General features: G+C 47.0%; 1 long non-coding RNA gene across 2 annotated transcripts in view; it reads left to right on the top strand.

The window, feature by feature from the left end:
- Nucleotides 1-18,786, top strand: part of LOC144678925 (uncharacterized) — a 64,348-nt gene extending 45,562 nt beyond the window's left edge. Inside the window, exon 4 of one of the 2 annotated variants that reach the window (XR_013576216.1) lies at nt 16,045-18,786. This is a non-coding gene — a long non-coding RNA (uncharacterized LOC144678925). Of the gene's footprint in view, nt 1-13,841; nt 14,124-16,044 lie in introns of those variants that run through there. The other variant, XR_013576217.1, reaches the window with a different exon arrangement.
- Nucleotides 18,787-21,400: the final 2,614 nt, after the last annotated feature.

Here is a 21,400-nt window from a genome sequence, read left to right as displayed (position 1 = left end):
TGGATCAAGAGAAAATAATTAGAAGCAACTAGCATGGATTTCAGAAAGGAATGTGTTTGACCAGCCACATAGGGCAGGATTTTCCCGTTGGCGTGTGGGGGCAGACCCCGCACGTCCATGCGTAAAATGACATGCGGTGATGTTGGGCGAGCATTCTGACATCACTGCACGCCACCGCGATATTTCATTGGATGGGTACGCGATGATATCCGCTGCTTGCCCGCCATTAATTAATGGGCCACTTAAGGCCCTTGACTCACCAATTGATGCTGATTTTTCAGTGCCCGTGCACTCTTCGGGTCTGCGCACGGGCGCAACGGGCATGCTGGTAGGGCACATTTGTATAAATCTCATCCACGGGCGGGATAAGAGGGCTCAGTGGGGTCGCGAGTGTGCTCTCTCAAGTATTGATTTTTCAAAGTTATTGGAACTTGCCTGTGTGATCTGCAATACTTCAAAACGCATTCCAGCTGCTTGGGCTGGACTCTTAACCTTCAGGTCAGCACTCTGCAGCGAGGAATCTTTTTTGGGTCTGCAGGTTTCAGGAAGCCTTCCCATATCCTGGGAATGGGAGCTGAACTGTCCACTGGAGGCACCTCCTCTGAGGAGGAAGGGAGGGCTAGAAGGGAGAGGAGGCCAGGAGTGCACATTCAGTCTCCAGGGGAGCCACCTTTGGGAGGGCAGGCGCAGGCACAAGGGGCGCAGGGCCAAGAGGTAGACCAAGCCGGAAGGGGCCGTAGAAGACGCCACTATCCTGCTGCCAGGGTATACAGGCGGTGAAGCAGCTACCTCAATATGTTTGAGGTGCAGTGCCAAAGGAGGCTCTGTCTCTCAAGGGAGACAGTCAACTATATCTGTCAGATGATAGGGCCTGAGATGTCCGCTAATTTTGTGGGTGGACACCCCATGCCAGTCGCTCAAAAGGTCACAGCTGCCCTCAACTTCTATGCCTCTGGCTCCTTCCAGGGGTCGGAGGGTGATCTTTGCGGTGTCTCCAGATCAGCTGTCCACACTTGTGTCAAGCAGGTTACAGACACTCTGTTCAGGCATGCATTGACCTTCATCTACTTCTGTTAGGACCAGGCAAGCCAGGCACAGCGAGCCAGAGGCTTTGCGGCCATTGTTGGCTTCCCCCGTGTCCAGGGTGCAATAGGCTGCACACATGTGGCCATCAAGGCGCCAGCAGGTGAGCCCAGTGCCTTCGTCAACAGGAAGGGCTTCCACTCCATGAACGTGCAGATAGTGTGTGATCACAGAATGTTGATCACAAGTCTGTGCAAGATACCCAGGCAGCTCCCACGATACCGACATCCTCAGACGCTCTCAGGTGCCAGGGTTCTTCAGTGCTCCGGCCCGGCTTGATGGATGGCTGCTGGGTGACAAGGGCTATCCCCTCAGAAGGTGGCTCATGACGCCTCTCTGCCATCCAAGAACAGAAGCTGAGCAGCAGTACAATAAGAGCCACGCCTCCACAAGGGCTGCGGTGGAGAGAACCATCGGTCTTCTCAAGATGTGCTTCCGTTGCCTGGACCGCTCAGGGGGTGCACTCCAGTACCCCCCAGATTGTGTGTCGGTGATGGCGGTTGCATGCTGCGCTCTACACAATCTTGCGCTGGAAAGGGGGGACACAGTGGACGATGAAGACATTGAAGCAGTGGCTGCGGCTGCACACGATGAGTCCAGCAGCGAGTCCAAGGATGAGCAGGCACAGGAAAATGCTGAGGGGTTAGACGCTGACCCGGGTATACTGCAGGGAGGCAGGGACACCCAGGAGGCTTTGATTCAACGAACCTTCAGCTAGCACACCACAGATGGACCTCCAGGACAAGCCTGGGCTGTAGGCTTCATATTCGATACCTAAGTGCAAAATCTGCCTGGATAGGAACATTAACTAAGGGCTTTGATAAATAAAGCTGAATATCCAACAAAGCACTCCTAACATTTTTGGAAACCATACACATGCAGAAGAAAACAGGCACCCTCAGCCATGGTCACATGTCTGAATTTAATATCACAAGCAAAGAAACTTAAGCCAAAAAAATGACAATGGTGTTCCAATTCAAAGCAAATCATAAAGAACCTCATCTCAGGCTAACACAAAAGCACCAGTGATAAACCCGTGGTGTGCCTAAGGTGCCTTGTGTTTACGTTTCCGGGTGCTACATCTTGGTGCTGCCCCCTCGTTGGGTGTGGCATCTGAGACAACCTGCTGACTCTGCTGTCCTGTTGGCCTCGATGACCTTGGCGGTTGTCCTCTGGACCGTGGAGCCTGTGCTGGGCCCACGTGGAAGGGATCTGCCAGTTCCACTATTGGCATCTCCCCAGTCGTCACAGCCTCGCCGGATGCTACAGTCACTGGGAGAGGGGCGGAGGAGCTGCCGCCCTCATCCGGAGCGCCCTGAGAGGTGCCCGCAGAGAAGCCAGGCAGCTGCTGCACCAACGTGAGGTCGCTTCGGACCTCCTTGCTCACTGTGGATGGATGGGCACAGAGCTGGGAAACATGGTGCCCAGACCATCTCCCACACTGGCACTGACCAGCTGAGGTTCAGTGCTGATGTGAGGTCTTGCTGGTCAGAGTGCATCCCCAGGGAGCCCTGATGGGTCTCTTGGAGGAGCCTCTCCACGAGAGTCGCCGCTCTCCCCATGGAGGACGCATGGTGCTCGAACATGTGGCTCATTGCTTCGGCAGGAGTCCGCTTAAACTCCTCCACCATGGACACCAAGCCAAGCATAGCCTCATGTATCTCCCCCAGATGCTACCGCAACCCCGGCCGCATTTCCTGCATTTGCCGTATCGCAGACGACTCCAGAGGCACATCATCAGGCACCGACTGAGCATGTGCCTGGTCCCCTACAGTCCTCCGACTACTGGCACCATGGGGTCTGTCTGTCTCTGCCAGTTCCTCCAGCGACTGTGAAGTACCCTCACCACTGTGCCCCGGGACACTAGCCAATGTTCTAACTTCCACCGAGGTGCTAGTATCTGCGCTGGTGCCTGCCTGGCAGAGATGGTGTGATGCTGGTGAGGCTTCAGGGCCCTCAGGTGTGAGAGGCGGAGCCTGCTGCTCCTCTTCCTGACCCTGCTCCACTGATGCTGAAAGGAAGAACAAGGACATTGAATCAGTTAACGTGGAGACAATGACAATGTGTATCCCTGTCCCCCGGATCATTATGCGCTCATCCTTCCATAAGCAATGGTCAAGCCATGTTGCAAAATTAAATCATTTAACATTCAGCACTGCCATGGCTGTTGGGAGAACAATGCTGACCTCACTGCTGGACATAAATACTTGGCCTTGGCACCCCAGCCTCACCAACACCAATGGACCTGGGCACATGGCGCCTCTCCAAATCCAGGGCCTCCTGCTCAAACCAGCTGAAAATGGCGATCTGTGCCTGGCTGCTACCGGTCCTCGCATGCTCTGCCGCATTATGAGCATTCTTCTCCTGAAAATGACAGACAAGCATTAATTAGTGCAAATTGTACCTGGATTCTCTTCGTGCATGGCCCACCCCAACCAGAGTGGGGCATTGCAGGGCTCCAGTGCCTCCTCACCCCGCTGCTGTCGAACACTCACACAAAGGTGCTAGGCCTGTTCCCCCCCACCCCCACCCCCCCTTGGCCACATGCTGCCTACATTACGTTAGGCACCACACGGTATATCCTTCCATAGCAAGGAGGCGCAAGCACGTGGAGTGCAGAGGGCAGCAGATGGTTCGTAGTCACGCCACCTTGAAGCTCCCCTCCCAGCATGTCATCACCCTGACTTGGACATGTCCTGGAGATCAAGCACTGCGCCTAGGTGCAGCTCCTCCAGGTTGCCCCCAGAGCAGTCATGTGGGTCTCAGTGTACCACATGTTGCGGGCGCAGAACCCATCTCTTCACCACCCTCTCAGGCTGACCTTGGCATGGGCAATATTGGCTGGCCCACCCAGCGAAGGACACATGCCGTCAATGATTCAATACAGACACTACACTCAGACTTTGGGGGTGGGGGGGTGGTCAGGGGGGTGCAGTGGGGGGGAAAGCCAACCTGCTGGGTTAAGTGACCAATACCAACATTGTCCTCACCCTTCCAGAGCACAACAAGCCTTTGAAGCACTTGCGACACAGGATCCAGGTGTGCCGCACCACGACGCGGGAATTCACCACCTCCGCCACCTCCTCCCAGGCACGTTTCGTCATGTGGGGGGGGCCTCCTCCTCCCATCCTGGGGAGCCAGCACCTCCCGCCATGCTGCCACCTCCTTGAGGAGGGCAGCAAGGCATTCATTGGAAAAAGGAAAGGCACACTCCCCCCGCCCTACCCTCTGGCCTGGTCTGCCCTGATGGACTACTCTCCAGACTTGCATAACCTCCATTGCCCCTCTGCAGAGCCCTTCGCCCAACCATTGCGAGCAGCCTTTCCAAGGCTGCCAGGCCGTCCTTTATACAGGCCGCCGGGTCACCATTGGACTTGGCGGGCTGAGCGTGCCCGCCGCCGCCTGCCCACTCCCGCTATGCACAGGAGTCGTGAAGTACGCTGGGTGGGCCTTAATTGGCCAGACTGCGTAAAATGGCAGCACGGAGCTGATCATGAGTGGCGATCAGGTCCACACCCACTCCTGCTCCGCTCTCCCCCCCGGCCAGCCAGAAAATTCTGCCCATACAGTTCTTTGCAGAGTTAACTGATATGGTGCACATAGACTTTTAAAAAGCTTCTAACAAGGTTACACTCAGGGTATTGTTAGAGCAGATTAAAGGGTACAGAATTAGTTGGACCATACCAAATTGGAGTAAAAGCTGATTGGAAAGGAGGAAATGGAGAGGGCAATTTCTCAGAATGGTTGGAAGTGGGTAACATTGCCCAACAGTGTTCTGTCCATTTTGTTCACTATCTACATCATGATTTGGTTATGAGGCTACAAGGAACAGTCACCTGCCGACAATAAGTAGGAGGCACAAAATAATGCTGAGGGCCAAAGGAAGCTGCAAGATGCTATTGATAAGTTCGCAGAATGGGCAAAAAAGCGACAGATGGAATTTTATGTCACTCAATGTGAGGTGGTACATATCAATTAAAAAATAATTAATTATACTTCGAATAGAATGCCAGGTGATATGAAAGAACAAAAGGTTTTGGGGTGCAGGTTGACAAGACATTAAAGAAAGCATCTCAAGTGAATAAGACCATAAAAAATTAAATGGAATACTGAATTTTATAGCAAGAAATAAAAGATGCCGTGGAATGGTAAATCTTGTTAAGACTGCAGTTGGAGCGTTTGCCACAGTTTTGGGCTCCATATTATGGAGTGGGGACACAGCTTTGAATGCTTCTATGGATAATCCACTCAAACCTGCTGAATGTCCAATTTGCATGTGACCTGATGCAAATAAAAATTCATATGAATGCCATAATTATTGGAAGTTGTCATGATGCCCTCAAATGCAGGAATTCTCTTCTCCCTGAACCTTGCTAGGAAGATCGACAAGTGAACACATAGCTTCTGAATTGCAAAATCTATCCTTTGCTCTTATGGGTATTTACCCCACGAAGAGTTGCAGGAGCAGCAACTGAAGTTTAAAACAGAATTGGCTTAATTGCAGTGGTGTGAGTTTTGTAGAGACAGTTAAATATTCACAGGGCTGGATATTATACCCCCCCTCCCCCCTCCACAGCATATTTGAAGGCGGGTGAACTCACACCATGCAGCGCGTGGCCTTCCCATTATCTTACAGCCCAGCCTTGACCTGAATCCCATTTTACCTTGTGCGGGGGAGGTGTCAGTCAGTCTGCCTGCCCTTGGGCCTGGTGGGGTCCTTAAGTGACCAATTAATGGCAACTTAAATGCCTCATTCCACCTCTGCTGCTATTTTACTCATGGCAGGGGGAGATGCATGGCAGGTGGATAGCATGCCGGTATTTTGATTTTTTAAGGGAAAAAAGAAAAGTATACTCACCAGTAATGCCTCTCTTTGGCAGAATTGACCAGTACAACTCATCCGTTGAGGACTGGAGTCAGTACATTGAGCAATTAGGTTTCTACTTTATGACTAACGAAAGAATGGCGGAGGAGAAACAGAAGGCAATTCTCCTAAGTGTCTGCAGGAGCAAAACGTATAACCTAATCTGTAGCTTGATGGCTCCGAACACGACAAATTCCAGATCCTTCACCGAACTAGTAGACCTTATGAAAGGACATTTTCAGGCTAAACCCTTGGTGATCATGCAAAGATTGAAGTTTAACTCTGAAGTGAGTCAATCGCAATGTACATTGTGAAGTTAAAATAGTTAAGAGCTCTGTGACTTCAGTGATACTTTAAACGACATTGCGAGATAGTTTGGTTTGCGCCATAAACAACGATGCCATTCAGTGCCATTTGCTTGCAAAAGTTGATATAGACCTGAAGCGCACCATGGAGATAGCGCTAGCAATGGAGAGTACTGAGAGGGACTCGCAGGCTTTGCAGAGTGTGCAACATGGTGCCGTTCTGCCGGTAAGGTGGGAACCTGCCACCGGGCCTGGCATGAAGATCAAAGGGGTTACAGTGAAGTGGGACACGGTCCCTACTACTAGAAAAACAAAATAAAATGCTGGAAGCAGCTCACCAGTAATCCAGAAGTAAAAGTGTTACCGATGTGGGGTAATCGTGTACCCAAAGCATACAGATTTAAAGAGGCAGAATGCCACTACTATCACAAAAAAGGGCATGTTGTAAAACAATGCAGGGTGAGATCAAGACAGCCATTCACACAGCAGGTCAAGTTGAAAGAAGTGTACAAGATGAACCAGAAGCTGCTGATACTGATATCTATTCTCTACACAATCTGAAGGCCAGGAAAATGGAACCAATCGCCATTACCCTTCAAGTAAATGGGAAGCCTCCAGTCATGGAGGTTGACACAGGAGCATCGACCACAGTAGTGGGGGAACACATCTTTAAAAACCTCAGAGAAGGTACCCAGCCATTGAGTTTGGAGAAAACCGCTGTTCAATTAAAAACATATACAGGAGAAGGAATACAGGTGAAAGGCATCACCTCTGTACCTGTATCCTCCTGGCAACAGACAGCTCCGCTGCTAATAATTGTAACAGAAGGACCTAGCTTTCTGGGCCATGATTGGTTGAAATAAATCAAATAAAACTGGTCAGAAATTTTTCAGGTCAGGACAGGAGGAATTCCAGAGTTGCTGAAAAAATATGAGAGAGTATTTCGAGGTGAGTTAGTGAAAATCAAAGAACTTCAAGCTTAAAATATATGTGGATCCTGATGCAATGGTGCTCTCTCTTTCTCAGGAGAAGAATGCTCATAATGCCTCGGAGCGTTCGAGGACAGGAGGCGGCCAGGCTCACCTCCTCATGTTAAGCCGCTTCAAGCAGGAGGCCCTGGAGCTTGAGAGGCGCCACGCACCCAGGTCAACTGGTGTCGGTGAGGCTGAGGTGGAACGGCCAGGTATTTGAGGCCAACAGCGAGATCCGCAATGTCCCCCCAACATTCATAGCACTGATGATTGTTAAATGTGTTATTGTTGCAACATTGCTCGGTCACAGAGTGATAGAGTCAGAGGTGTGGATCATAGAAAAAGGTCCTTCGGCCCTTCGGGGATGCGCGGGTCAAACACGTTCCTAAGTCTTCTAATCCCATTTTCCAGCACTAGGCCCATAGCCTTGTATGCCATGGCATGGCAAGTGCACATCCAAATACTTGTTACATGTTAGGAGGGTTTCTGCCTCTACCACACTTTTAGGCAGTGAGTTCCAGATTCCCACCACCCTCTGTGTGCAAAAGTTGCTCATTAGATCCCCTGTAAACCTCATGCCCCCTTACATCTATGCCACCTGGTTACTGATCCCTCCGCCAAGGGGAAAAGTTCCTTTCTATTGACTCTATCTATGCCCCTCATAAGTTTATACACCTCAATCATGTCACCCTCAATCTCCTCTGCTCCAGGGGAAATAACCCCAGTCTATGCTATCTCTGCCCATAAATCAAACTCTCCAGCCCAGCCAGCATTCTGGTCAACGACCTCTGCACTCTCTCCACTCTGATCACATGCCTCCCGTGAAGCGCATTTCAGAACTACACGCAGAACTATAGCTGTGGCCAAGGCAGCATTTTCTGCACTTGGAGCATTACCTCCCTACTCCTATATTCTATTCCTCAGCTAATAAATGCAAGTATGACATTTGCCTTCTTAAATACCTTATGTACCTGCCCGCTACCTTAAGGGACCAGTTGACATGCACACCAAGGTCCCTCTGATCCTCGTTACTTCCCAAGGTCCTACCATTCATTGTGTATTCCGGTGCCCTGTTTGTCCTGCCCAAGTGCATCACCTCACACTTATCCACATAACATTCCATTTGGCATTCCTTAGGCCATCTGACCAGCCCGCCTATATCCACCTGTAATGTAAGACCATCCTCCTCACTACTTGTCACCCCTCCAATATTTGTGTCCATTGGTTCTGGAAGGTTGAGAGCATAATGAGCCAGGGGTAAAGGGATGAAGTTTGTCACTGTGTGCACGCTAACTGATCCACTGTCCTTGTTGTTCATTTCAGCATCATCAGAGCCTGGCCGGGAGGAGAAGCAGCAGATGCCCCCTCTCACACCTGAGGGCCCTCAGGTATCACCTGCATCACACCATTTCTGCGAGGCAGGCACCAGCGCAGATACTAGTACCTCGGTGGGCATTGGAACATCGGCTAAAGTCCCAGGGCACAGTGGAAAGGGCACTTCACAATTGCTGGAGGAGCTGGCAGAGACAGAGAGTGCCGATGGCGCCAGCAGCCAGAGGTCGGCAGGGAACCAGGCACATGCTCAGTCGGTGCCTGATGATGTGCCTCTGGAGTCGTCCGCGATGCAGCAGCTGCAGGACAAGCGGCAGGGTGCGCGGGAGCATCTGGGTGTGATACATGAGGCTATGCTTCCCTTGGTGCCTGTGGTGGAGGAGTTCACGTGGAGCATCACTGATGCAATGAGCCTCATGGCAGAGCGTCATGCTTCCTCCATGGAGAGAGTGGCAACTCTTGTGGAGAGGCGCCTCCAGGAGAACAATCAGGTCCCCCTGGGGTTATGCTCGGACCTGCAAGCCCTCACAGCACCAGTGGCCACAGCTGGTCAGTGCCAATGTGGGAGATGGTGTGGGCTTCAAGCTTCCCAGCTCGTTGCCCATCCATCCACAGTGAGCAGGTAGGTCTGAGGCGACCTCATGTCGGAGCAGCAGCTGCCTGTCATATCTGCGGGTTCCTCTCACGGCGCTCCGGATGAGGCCACCAGCTCCTCCACCCCTCTCCCAGTGACCACTTCATCCTGTGAGGTTGCGACGACTGGGGAGCTGCCAGCTGTGCAACTGGCAAATCCCTTCCAGGCGGGCCCAGCACAGGCTCCACAGGCCAGAGAACGACCGCCAAGGTCATCGAGGCCAACAGGACAGCAGAGTCAGCAGGCTGTCTCAGTTGCCACTCCAAGCGATGGGACAGCACCAAGACGTAGCACCCATAAATGAAAGCATAAGGCACATTAGGCACACCACGGGTTTCTCACTGGTGCTTTTGTGTTGGCCCAAGATTAGACCCTTATAATTTTTTTTGCTTGCTTAACATTTTGTTTTGGAATTGTGAGAACATCTGATGTTTAGAATAAAAATCAGATGTGAGACCATGGCTGAGGGTGGTTCCTTTGTTCTGCATGTGTATGTTTAAGAGAAATGTCATGAGTGTTTGTTTGAACATTCAGGTTTATGCCCAAGGCCCATAGTTCCTGCTGATGACCTGGCAGATTTAGCACTTCGGTGCCAAGTATGGAAGCGCCAGGCAAGGCTGGTCCTGCTGATCCATTTGTGTTGTGCTAGCTGAAGGTTTGTCGGATTAAAGCCCCCCCGGGTGTCCCTGCCTCCCTGGAGTATGCTCGGGTTAGCGTCTACCCCCTCAGCATTCCCCTGTGCTTGCTCATCCTCAGAATCAGTGCTGGACTCATCGTGTGCAGCTGCAGACACTGCGTCAATGCCTTCATCATCCACTGCGTCCCCCCTTTCCAGTGCAAGATTGTGTAGAGCGCAACATGCAACAACTATCACCAACCACGATCTGGGGGGTACTGGAGTGTGCCCCCTGGTCCAGGCATCGGAAGCACATCTTGAGAAAACCGATGGCTCTCTCCACCACAGCCCTTGTGGAGGCATGGCTCCTATTGTACCACTGCTCAACTTGTGATATTGGATGTCGGAGAGGCGTCATGAGCCACCTTCTGAGGGGATAGCCCTCATCACCCAGCAGCCATCCATCAAGCCGAGCCGGAACACTGAAGATCCCCGGCACCTGGGAGTGTCTGAGGATGTAGGCGTCATGGGAGCTGCCTGCATACCTTGCACAGACTTGTAGAATCAGCACCCTGTGATCACACACTATCTGCACGTTCATGGAGTGGAAGCCCTTCCTGTTCACGAAGGCATCGGGTGCCTTGATGGCCACATGTGTGCAGTCTATTGTACCCTGGAAGTGGAAGAAGCCAGCAATGGCCGCGAAGCCTCTGGCTCACTGTGCATGGCTTGCCTGGTCCCAGCAGAAGTGGGTGAAGGTCAATGCATGCCTGAACAGAGCGTCTGTGATCTGCTTGACACAAGTGTGGACAGCTGATTGAGAGACACCGCAAAGATCATCTAATGAGCCCTGGAAGGAGCCAGAGGCATAGAGGTTGAGGCCAACTGTGACCTTCAGAGCCACTGGCATGGGGTGTCCACCTACACAGTCAGGGGAGATCTCAGGGCCTATCATTTGACAGATGGAGGTGATTGACTCCCTTGACAGTCGGAGCCTCCTTCGGCACTGCACCTCAGTCATATTGAGGTAGCTGCTTCTCCGCCTGTATACCCTGGCAGCAGGATAGTGGCGTCTTCAGCAGCCCCCCCTGCCTTGGACTACCTCTTTGCCCTGCACCCCTTGTGCCTGCGCCTGTACTCCCAAAAGTGGCTCCCCTGGAGGCTGAATGTGCACTCCTGGCCTCCTCCTCATTCTAGCCCTCCCTTCCTCCTCAGAGGAACTGCCTCCATGTCAGAACCCATACCTGGGCTAAGGGGAGGCCTCCAGAAAGCTGCAGGCCCAATAAAGATAACTGACTGTAGAGTGCTGACCTGAAGGTTCAGTGTACACAGAAAGCTGCTGGAATTCATTCTGAACTGCTGCAGATTACACAGGCAGGTCTAAAATACTTTCTCCAATAAATACTCCACAAAGCAGACTGACAACCCCACTGAGCCCTCTTATCCCGGCCGTGAATGAGGTTCATAGAAAAGTCTCTTACCGGCCTGCCCGTTATGCCCGTGCGCCGACCCAAAGATCACACGGGCGCCTAAAAATCGGCGTCGATTGACGAATTAAGGGCCTTAACTAGCCCGTTAATTAATGGCGGGGGCGCGTCGAACTTCATTGCGCGCCCGCCCAGCGAAATATCACGATGGCGCGCGTGACATCAGGACGCTCACCCGATGTCACCGTTCGTAATTTTACGCGCGGATGTGCAGGGCCTGCCCCCCTGCAAGTCAAACTAAAAATTCTGCCCCAAGTCTTTTTTGGGCATGGTAAACCATTATGATCGATTCTTGCCTAATCTATCTACAGTGTTAGCCCCTTTACACTTATTATTGAAGAAGAAACACAAATGGTCCTGGAAGGCACAGCAAGAGGAAGCCTACATAAGGGTCAAGAAGCTGTTACACTCCTCATGTCTGCTAGTGCGCTATGACCCATCTAATGAATTGATACTCACTTGTGATGCACCTCCCTATGGAGTGGGAGCAGTACTGTCACATAAGATGGAGGATGGATCTTTATCCAGAACTCTTCCTGCAGCCGAGAAAGGTTACTCATAAATTGAAAAAGAGGGCTTATCTATCGTTTCTGGAGTAAAAAATTTCCATCAATATTTGCGTGGGCGACACTTCACCATAGTGTTAGATCACAAACCACTGTTAGGGCTGTTTCGTGAAAACAAGGCAATCTCACCAATAGCCTCCATTAGAATTCAAAGATGGCCTTTAATTTTGTCGGCATAAGAGTGCACTTTTATGCACTGTCCACGTGTGCACATAGCAAATGCAAATGCCCTCAGTCCACAAATGAGTATCTTATCAAATAGAAGTGCAAAACAGGATTGTTAGGAAACATGTGGATCATTTCAGACGTTGAGAAACCCTCCAACAACCAGTTAATGCACCTGAAATCATAGCGAAACTTCAACCCCTGAGGTGCTAGATCAACAAAGAATAGACATACTGATGTCTCTGTTGAAGTAAATAATTCTGAACTGCCATTGTCTCAGAATGTCCTTGATGCTGCAGTTCCTGTGCAAGTCGATCCAATAGAAGAATCTCCAGTTGTAGAGTTGCGTCACTCTACCCGAATTCAAAAACCTCCTCAAAGTCTAAATTTCTAATGGCATGATCTGTATATATGGGTTAAGATATTCTTGCAAATAAAGGCTGTAAAACAAAGTTAAAGAGGAAGGAGTGTAGTAATTGTAAGTTGAACCATTTCTTACTGTTATGGAGATCATGTGATGAATCAGCCCTAAGCGTGGGGAATCTGAGGGGACAGAGCTTTCCAGCCTTGGTTTTGGAACAACCATGTAGCCTCATCAGGAGTCTGTAAATAAAGTTTACTGTTTCTTACAAGAAACCTGCCCAGTAATCCAAGTTTATTACAATCTACCCTATAGTTCATACCCCCCTTTAAACCTTCTCCACCCCAGCCTCTCAAACCCAGCCCCACCCCTCTCATCCCCCTACTGGGACCTGCCAGCCAGGACCCATCAATATCCTAAAATTACCTCGAAGTCCAGCTGCATAATTTCCTCTTTTTCGGGAACTGTCTGTGTTCTCAGCAGTGGCCAGGCTCAAACCTGGCATTGCTGGGAATGCAGAGTTGCTGGCCAATCGGATTGGCTGGCAGCTCTCTAAAGTGGGACTTTCTCCCGAGCTGAGGGCAGAAGTCTCGACATTAGGCAATTAACAAAGCTTCCCGTGTAAAATGGCTGCGGGGCAGCTGGCTTCTTGATGGACGGGCTTCCTACTGATTTTTTATTCGGTGGTGGTGGGAGCAGGGCTGGGGGGAGGGGGAGGGCGGGGGCAGGGAATACAGCACCCTGTAAAATACGCTCATAATGTTTCTGTGAAGCTACATGAAAGAGTCACTAATCAGTAGATCAACTCTTTTTCTTTTGATTTTTTTAAAGATAATTCGCTCGCAAAGGGTTAGACACTCTTATTCAGAACATTTTAATTCTTTAAATTCACTTTTATTTTCTAGTGTGGATACTATAAGTGTGCTTATTCATCCATCTCCCAATTCACACTCACACAGACACAGAAACACATAAACATTCCAATAGTCATAGCAAAATCAGGACCCCATTTTGATATTGTGAGAATTGCAGGCTGTCACAAATTGTTTCAAAAGCTAATACTTAAAACCTGCAGTTGCTGACAATGTATTTTAATGTACCAATACTTCAGGCTAATAACATCTCATTTAGGAACGTAACAAACTAAAATAAACGTTTCTATATTAGTTAAATATTTGTCTGACATTTCCAGCCCTTGATACTGGAAGTGGCGTCATGAAACATGCTGGCTGACTGCACCGCAAGTCAATATGCACAAGTATATCATAATGCTACCATGGTGCCTGAAATAATTAACAATCAGGCCACGAGAGAAATGGCAAATAAAAATTGACAAGAAAACTATTATTTATATGCCTTTGCATCCTATTTTTCAAATCCACCTACCAGAAATATAGCAATGTGTTCTTGTGATAAAACAAAGCAGTAGCTGATGTTATTTTGACTATTTTGATCAGGTGAGAAGAAATTACATATCAAGAACATTTATACGCCATACTGTATTCAAGACGACTATCGCCAGGCAACACATTGAGGAGTATTAAGGGAGCCATCCAAGAGAAATCTCTAATGGAATTTTCACATCAATTCCATGTCAAAACAATTAACTAAATGAAGAATAAATACATAATTTTACGAAATAGATTTTCCATCATCTAAGTCCACCATATTACTGTCAAAAATGCTAATGTATATCAAAAGTTAAGTTATTTGATATACTACTGTTTCTGTTAAATACAATGAGCCACAATTTGCTGTAGGAGTGAATCTAACAGCATCTGCCCTTGGCCATTTAATTGTGATGATATTTTGGAAGGCAAGTTGCTGAATGTGCAGGCTGATAACGGCACAGCAAGGAAAAATGGGCACCAGGGACCTGAGTGAGCAGGGCAAGCAACTATGTTTCTCCTTAACCTATCATATTGAAGGATTGAAAAATTAACAGCACAAGGACTGAGACGGAAGTGTAAATTAGAGAGAGTGATTCAATGTTGAATCAGGCGCAGAAAGAAATGTAATGGATTAAGAGGGAGAACAAAGAGACAGAAGATTTAAAAATTGTAATTTTAAATTTCACACTTTAAAAATCTCCAATAACAATTAAAACCTGAAGGAACGTGACTTCATGCTTGTAATAGTTAAATTTTGGTGCCAGAGCGGTTCATTAGAGGTAATTAACAATTAACACATCATTAAAAGAGTCTCTGGCAGCTAATGCAGGCTTAATTAAATATATGTGGACCTTAAATGACTCTAAAACAGGCTCCTTGTGTCAGCTCTGACCAGCTCTAATTTTCTGCAGCGAGTTTATTTCGCATCTCCTGTGAAAATATTGTATTTCACACTGTTCAATGCATTTCAATGGTGAACTTTTTATGAAGCTGAAGGCAGAGCTATGCAACTTAGATGGCAACTTTTGGATGTTTAATCTACCTGAAGTTGTTGCACCACTGGATAACCTTGACATTACCTTGACAGCAGCTAATGGGCCATTGATTTGCATTCTATTTTCAGGGCAATTTAAACATAATTATAAAATCATGAATCAGGAAAAAACAGGCTTTTTTGCCACTAACTGAAATAAAGAAAACAAAGGGATAAAAATTTGATTACCCCATTTTGGTATTGGGTTGTGATTTGCGACCTGCCCAAGCCAGTCACTGTGGAACTAGGCAGCACATAAATACTGTGCTTTCTCCTCATTTACATACAAACATATGAACATACAAAATAGGAGCAGGAGTAGGCCACTCGGCCACTCGGCCCCTCGAGCCTGCTCTGCCATTCAATATGATCATGGCTGATCTGAATGTAACCTCAACCCCACATTCCTGCCGATAACCTTTCATCTCCTTGTTAATCAGGAATCTATCCAGCTCTGCCTTAAAAATATTCAAAGACTCTGCTTCCATCATCTTTTGAGGAAGAGAGTTCCAAAGATTCACAACCCTCGGAGAGAAAAAAATCCTCCTTATCTCTGCCTTAAATGAGCAACCCCTTATTTTTAAACAGTGACCCCTGGTTCTAGATTCTCCCACAAGAGGAAACATCCTCTCCACATCCACCCGATCAAGACCCCTCAGGATGTTAAAGGTTTCAATTAAGTCGCCTCTTACTCTTTTAAATTTCAGCGGATACAAGCCTAACCTGTCCAGCCTTTCCTCATGAGACAACCCGCCCATTCCTGGTATTAGTCTAGTAAACCTTCTCTGATCTGCTTTTAATGCATTTACATCTTTCTTTAAATAAGGAGACCAGTACTGTACACAGTACTCCAGATGTAGTCTCACCAGTGCCCTGTATAACTGAAGCATATCCTCCCTACTTTAGTAATCAGTTTTCCTCACAATAAATGATAACATTCTATTAGCTTTCCTAATTACCTAAATACTAACCTTTTGTGATTCGTGCACTAGGACAACCAGATCCCTCTGAATCTCAGAGCTCCGCATTCTGTCACCATTTAGATAATAAGCTTCCTTTTTATTCTTCCTGCCAAAATGAATAATTTCACATTTGCCTACTTGATTGTGATGTGCAGCCCAGGCCAACATGTACTGCTGGCTGGTTGTGTGCATAATGGAGGGCCTATGAGCATGCAAGGCCAGGATCTGGTCCAGCTAGCCTTCAACTCCTAATTGCAGTCTTTCTCTCTTAAAGGGAAACCGTACCGGAGAAGTGAAGATTGCAAAAGACATATCGAAAATTGAGCGTGAAGAAAAATGGAGCACCAGCCCAAGGGGAGGGCACCAAGATTCAGTGATACCATGCTGTTGTAAAATTGGATATGTTGTTGGAAAAAGATGTTATGGAGAGGTTTTTGTGGGTGGCTTTTATTGTTGGCTGGTGGCTAAGGGAACACTATAATGGGGCATCTCAGCTGGATGTAAGGGTGAACAATGGTAAATTGGTGTGGAGAAGTTGTTTCATGGGAACATAGAACCAGAGAAGGCCATTCAGCCCCTTGAGCCTGCCATTGAATAATGTGACCTAACTCCATATACCTGCCTTTGCCTCATAACCATGAATACTTTCTGATAACAAAAATCTCTTAATTTCAGATTTAAAAATTTCTATTGATCTAGCATCATATTGCCACTTGCAAAAGAGAGTTCCAAACTTCTACTACTCTTTGTGTGTATGAGTGTTTCCTAATTTCACTGCTGAAAGGCCTCGTTCTAATTTTTAGGCCATGCTCCTCTAGTCCTAGTCTCCTCAACCAATAGAAACAGTTTCTCTCTATCTACCCTATCTGATCCTCTTAATATTTTGAAATTGAAGCTTGATGATTTGCTCTCTCACACACTGGTTACAAGGGGTCCAGGATACTTCCTCCCTGACACCTCCTGTTCCTCCTCCTGTTCCTTCTCCTACTGAGTTGGCCTCTGGAACCTGGAGGTGATGGCTGCACCATCATAATGGTGAAGTTGTATAGAGCGCAGCCAACCACCACAAACTTTAAGATCCACTCTGGGCTGGACTGGAATGCAGTTCTTCCTGGGCGATCAAGGCATAAGAAGTGTTGTTCCAAGTGCTTCTTGCAGGCCTGCCCTACTCAAGTGTTGGGATTGTGGAGGGGAATCACCAGCCATGTAGAAAGAGATTAGCCCCTGTCCCCGGGCAGCCAGCCTCTGGTTCCTCTAGGAAGGCCGAAGACAGTGGTTAGGGCCGACTGGCATAGGAGGAATTCATCATAGCTGCATTCACCAAAATGATGATCTAGGAAGGGTCACACACCAACTGCACATTTAAGGAATGGAAGATCTTGCAGTTCCTAAGCCTCTCCCCATTGACATGGGGGCCTGCAAAAATACATGGGTGCTGCCGATTGTACTCTCTGCGTCACTGGGATCCTGCTATCCTAGATGGCATACTGGGAAGTATTAATGTCTCCCATTCCCCAAATGTGAGATGTAAACATTGGGGGTGATGGTGACCTTTATGGTCACAGGCAGAGTTGTCCTCGCCTTGGTGTGAGGTTCCAGGTCGGTTTGAAAGAGGTGGCACACTTTACTGACCACCTCCTTATTGAACCTGGGTTGCCTCAGGTGTAGGTACAAGAAAATCCTAGGCGTGTACAGCCTTCTTTGTAGAGCCCTCCTCCTCCTCCTTCCTCACACAGCTTCCCCATCTGGTCCATTTCCTGGTCCTGTTGCAGAACCAGAAATGCTGTAACCATAGTCCCCAAACCTGGGTCAGGTATTCCTCTGTACTCGCTGACTGTAAGCACCAACTCTGAAACCAACTCCAGAAAAAAAGCACAGCAATTCCAGTAACTCAGTCCAAGCATAAGTAAATCAAACAACTCACCTGCAACTTGTTGACTGGCCCTCTAAATAGTGCTGGTGCTGCTGAATGCTTGATCTTTGTGGCGTGATGTGCAAATTCATTGAATGGACCTGGGTGCTCCAAATCTGGAAAATGGGCATCATATCAGCTGGTCGAGCTCTGTAGCATCATGACCTCACCCTGTTCCATTTTCTCTGGTGCTTGCAGGCGCACCTGCCTGAGTGCCATTCTCCAGCTGGTGGTGAAGCGCCAGGAGTTCTGGAAGCCATTGGCAGTGCAGTGCAAATCCCCAGCAGGATGTTTAACTTCAGTAGTGCTGTCTCCAGTGGCGCTACCGGTCCAAAATTCACACCTAAAATGTCAATATTCAGATTTTTAAAAATCTCAGTAAAAGATCTCCATTATTTTGGTGCATTGGAGTACGTGTCATACGGTTGAAGTGGTTAAGACTCCTGTGGCTGAATGTTCCTTCAGTATGCTACCCAAAGGAAGGGGTGTAGCAGCATAAAAGGGTGGAAATCCAGTGAAGAGGACCCCCAGTGCTGACCTTAGACATATGTAACGGATGTCACGGAGGTGGGCTTAGAAATCCGCGCAAAGTTTCTTGCTTTCCAGCAATACTGCCACTGATTCCGGGCACCACCAGGGAAGTATAGTGGGTGTCCCTGGGAAGCAGTGGAAGGCCTTCTGATGGCTCTTTTGTTGGGACATGGCGCAGCAATATAGCCACCTATCCCTTTTCTTTGGCCCCAAACCATACTTCCTCTAGGTCTTGACTCAGTATGAAGTCTAAAAAAAAAATCTTCAGATCTTAGGAGCCCTTTTGGCTTGCCCCTCCTCTTCTGGGTCTCCAGCAGTGTCCCATTGCAGTATTGCTGTATTTTGGTTCCTGCAGTGGCAGGGTCCCTCTTAGTTATATTGATCCTAATGGGAGCCCGGTGTGCGTGGTTTACCAGCCCAGGTCCAAGAAAATGAGTTAGGGCAATGGCAGAGTTGGAGCAGCAAGCATAGGTCCTGTCCTAACTCACTTTTGGTAGAAAACACACCCTAGAGAAAATCTAACCCATGGAATTAATAGCAAATTAGCTGATTAGATCTTCGTAATGGAAAGAAGAAGGTGATGATCAAAGGTATAAAGTTCTAAGTGGGTTTGGGAAGTAACTGACGGAGCTCTACAGGACCTATTTTCCGTGTTCAATTCACACTACTATAAATGATGGAGAAAGGTGTACTACTAGCAATGTTATATAAGTTGCAAAAGTGACAGTGTAACAGATAAATAAGAGTTAGAGGGACTGAAGCAATGAAATAAATAAAGAACAACAGATGAATATTGTATAAATATAACATAACGTAGTAGTATGTGCAACTTTTGTATACCATAAAGATGTATCCATTAGCAAAGCTGGAAAATAAAAAATAATGCTTGAATATTGACTATTCACTAGAAGGTTCTCGTCATTGCAAAGCTATTAGCAAGACCAATTGAATATTTGAAAGCGCCTTAAGGTCATTTGATCTTTAGTCGAACCAAGCTATTCCAATGTTTTCTGAATTGATGAGTCCAAATTTGGAATATTGCATGCATTCATAGAATTTGCACATTTCACCATCACTTCCTCTAGGCCTATGTCTAAATAATTGATACATACAGTGAACAGAAGTGGCATCAGTATAAATGGAACATCACACGGATATATATCGTCCCACAATTATGTAATTTTTGGATGTGACAGGGCATAATACACTTTGGCTTCATCACTCATATGTTATGTGGTTGGGTTGACAAGTTGCATAAGGCTAATGTAGCAGGAAAATAAATACTTGCTTTTATATTCCATCTGATTATTATTTTCAGAAATATCCTAAAGTGCTTAACAGACAACTAATGACTGAAATACTGTCACTGTTCATATTGCACATAGCAAGGTCCCACACACGGAAGAAGGTGGGTGGCCAGTTAATTGGTTTTGGTGGCATTGATCAAGACAGGAACGTTGGCCAGGGCACCTAATGAACTACCTGCTGTTTATAAAATAGTGGCACTGAATCTTTAAGGTCTACTGAATCAGTGGAACAGAAAGACAGGATGTCAGTTTAATGTCCCTGCCGATAAAGTACTCCCTTAGTACTGCATTGATATGTCAGAATAGATTATGTGCTCAAGACCTAAAGTGAGGCTTAACCATATGACCTTCTGATTCAGATATATGCTGTCAAGTCATTTGCCTTTAGTAATATATATCTGAGGAATGTACTGGTTAAATGTTGTTGCATCAACGAGTCAGTTTATAGCATAGGCTCACTTCTTGGAATTGCTCCAAAAACTCAATTTCAGAGATGCCACAGATGCTGCTGGCAAAGGTCACAAGACAGCATGGTTGTATTTCATATTTCCTGCATTATGAATCACTGAAAGAATTTTATATGATGCTTTATTTAAAAAAATATACCTATAAAATCAGTTAGCTATTGTATCTCACTGTTAATGAACTTTATAAAAACAACATACAATTCATTTTACCAGGATTCCCCCATACATTCCAATTATTTATGAATCATTAACGATGTGAATCATTCCAGTGTAAAAATCAAATCACAAACACTAGGGATTGAAATTTTTCCATGCTGATTAATGTGCTTATGCCAAACAAATTTATGCCAAATTCCTGTGCAGCAAATTTATTAACCAGTTTTAAACAAAGAAGTTAATGATTTGTTAAAGTCAAGCATGCAGGAATTTGATTCAAACACTTTAACTAGGGTGCTAATTATGACATTCAAAGGAATTTTATAGCCCAAGGTGACCTAATAGTTGCACTGTTCAGTCTAATACAAAGCCATGTAGGCTGTAAGGCCTATATTCAATTTCCAGTCAGTGCAAATTAAGCTGATATAAGATTGAGCAGCAGATGAAGCATTACAGTGATCTTCAGCCAACCATTGGCTAGGGAGAGGGAAATCATTCAGGCTTCTGCACCTGATCTCTAACTGGAATAAGCATGTCATGGACATAAAATAAAAACAGGATTGGAAAATTGCTACCTTCATGGAATATGGTCCCAAATGGTTAGCAACAATCCCATAATCCCAGATAATAAAAGCAGAATTTGACTTGCTCTGTAACAACAATCCAGTTGGCCTTATTTTATAAAAGTAAAACACTGCGGATGCTGGAAATCTGAAATAAAAAACGGAAATGCTGGAAGTACGCAGCAGATCTGCAACCTGAGACTTTAACTCTGTTTCCCTCTCCAAAGATGCTGCCTGATCTGTTGATTATTGGACTAATTTTATATTGGTGTCTTGGAATGCAACCCCAAAAACACTGGTGGAACTCCCAGAATCCAATGTAATAAAAACAAGTTTAATTTATTCAGTCACTGCAAAACAGTGCTTCAGAGAATCAGTCTTGTATGTGATTTTCTCCATGGCCAACACTTACTGCCTGGGCTCACTCATGATGAAAGGATTTTTAGGTGAAGTTACAGACTGCTGCTGGTAGCTGTGAAACCATACTGTTAATGCCTTCAAAGGAAGATGAGGGGAGGAAGAAAATGGGAGAAACTCAAAGGCTTTAAATGCTAGTTCTGAACTGTTGGCATAAAAGTTCCGAATCTGATCTAATCTAGTTTTTCTGTCAGCATATGTGATTGGGATTGTATGAGGAATGGTACCAGCACAGGGAACAGTAGTTGGTTTGATACAATACATCAATTATGTAGCA

This window comes from Cetorhinus maximus, chromosome 3 (genome assembly GCF_964194155.1).
Source record: "Cetorhinus maximus chromosome 3, sCetMax3.hap1.1, whole genome shotgun sequence".
In the NCBI taxonomy this organism is placed as follows: domain Eukaryota; kingdom Metazoa; phylum Chordata; class Chondrichthyes; order Lamniformes; family Cetorhinidae; genus Cetorhinus; species Cetorhinus maximus.
The sequence above is the reverse complement of the archived record's forward strand: the minus strand, read 5'-3'. Positions and strand labels throughout refer to the sequence as shown.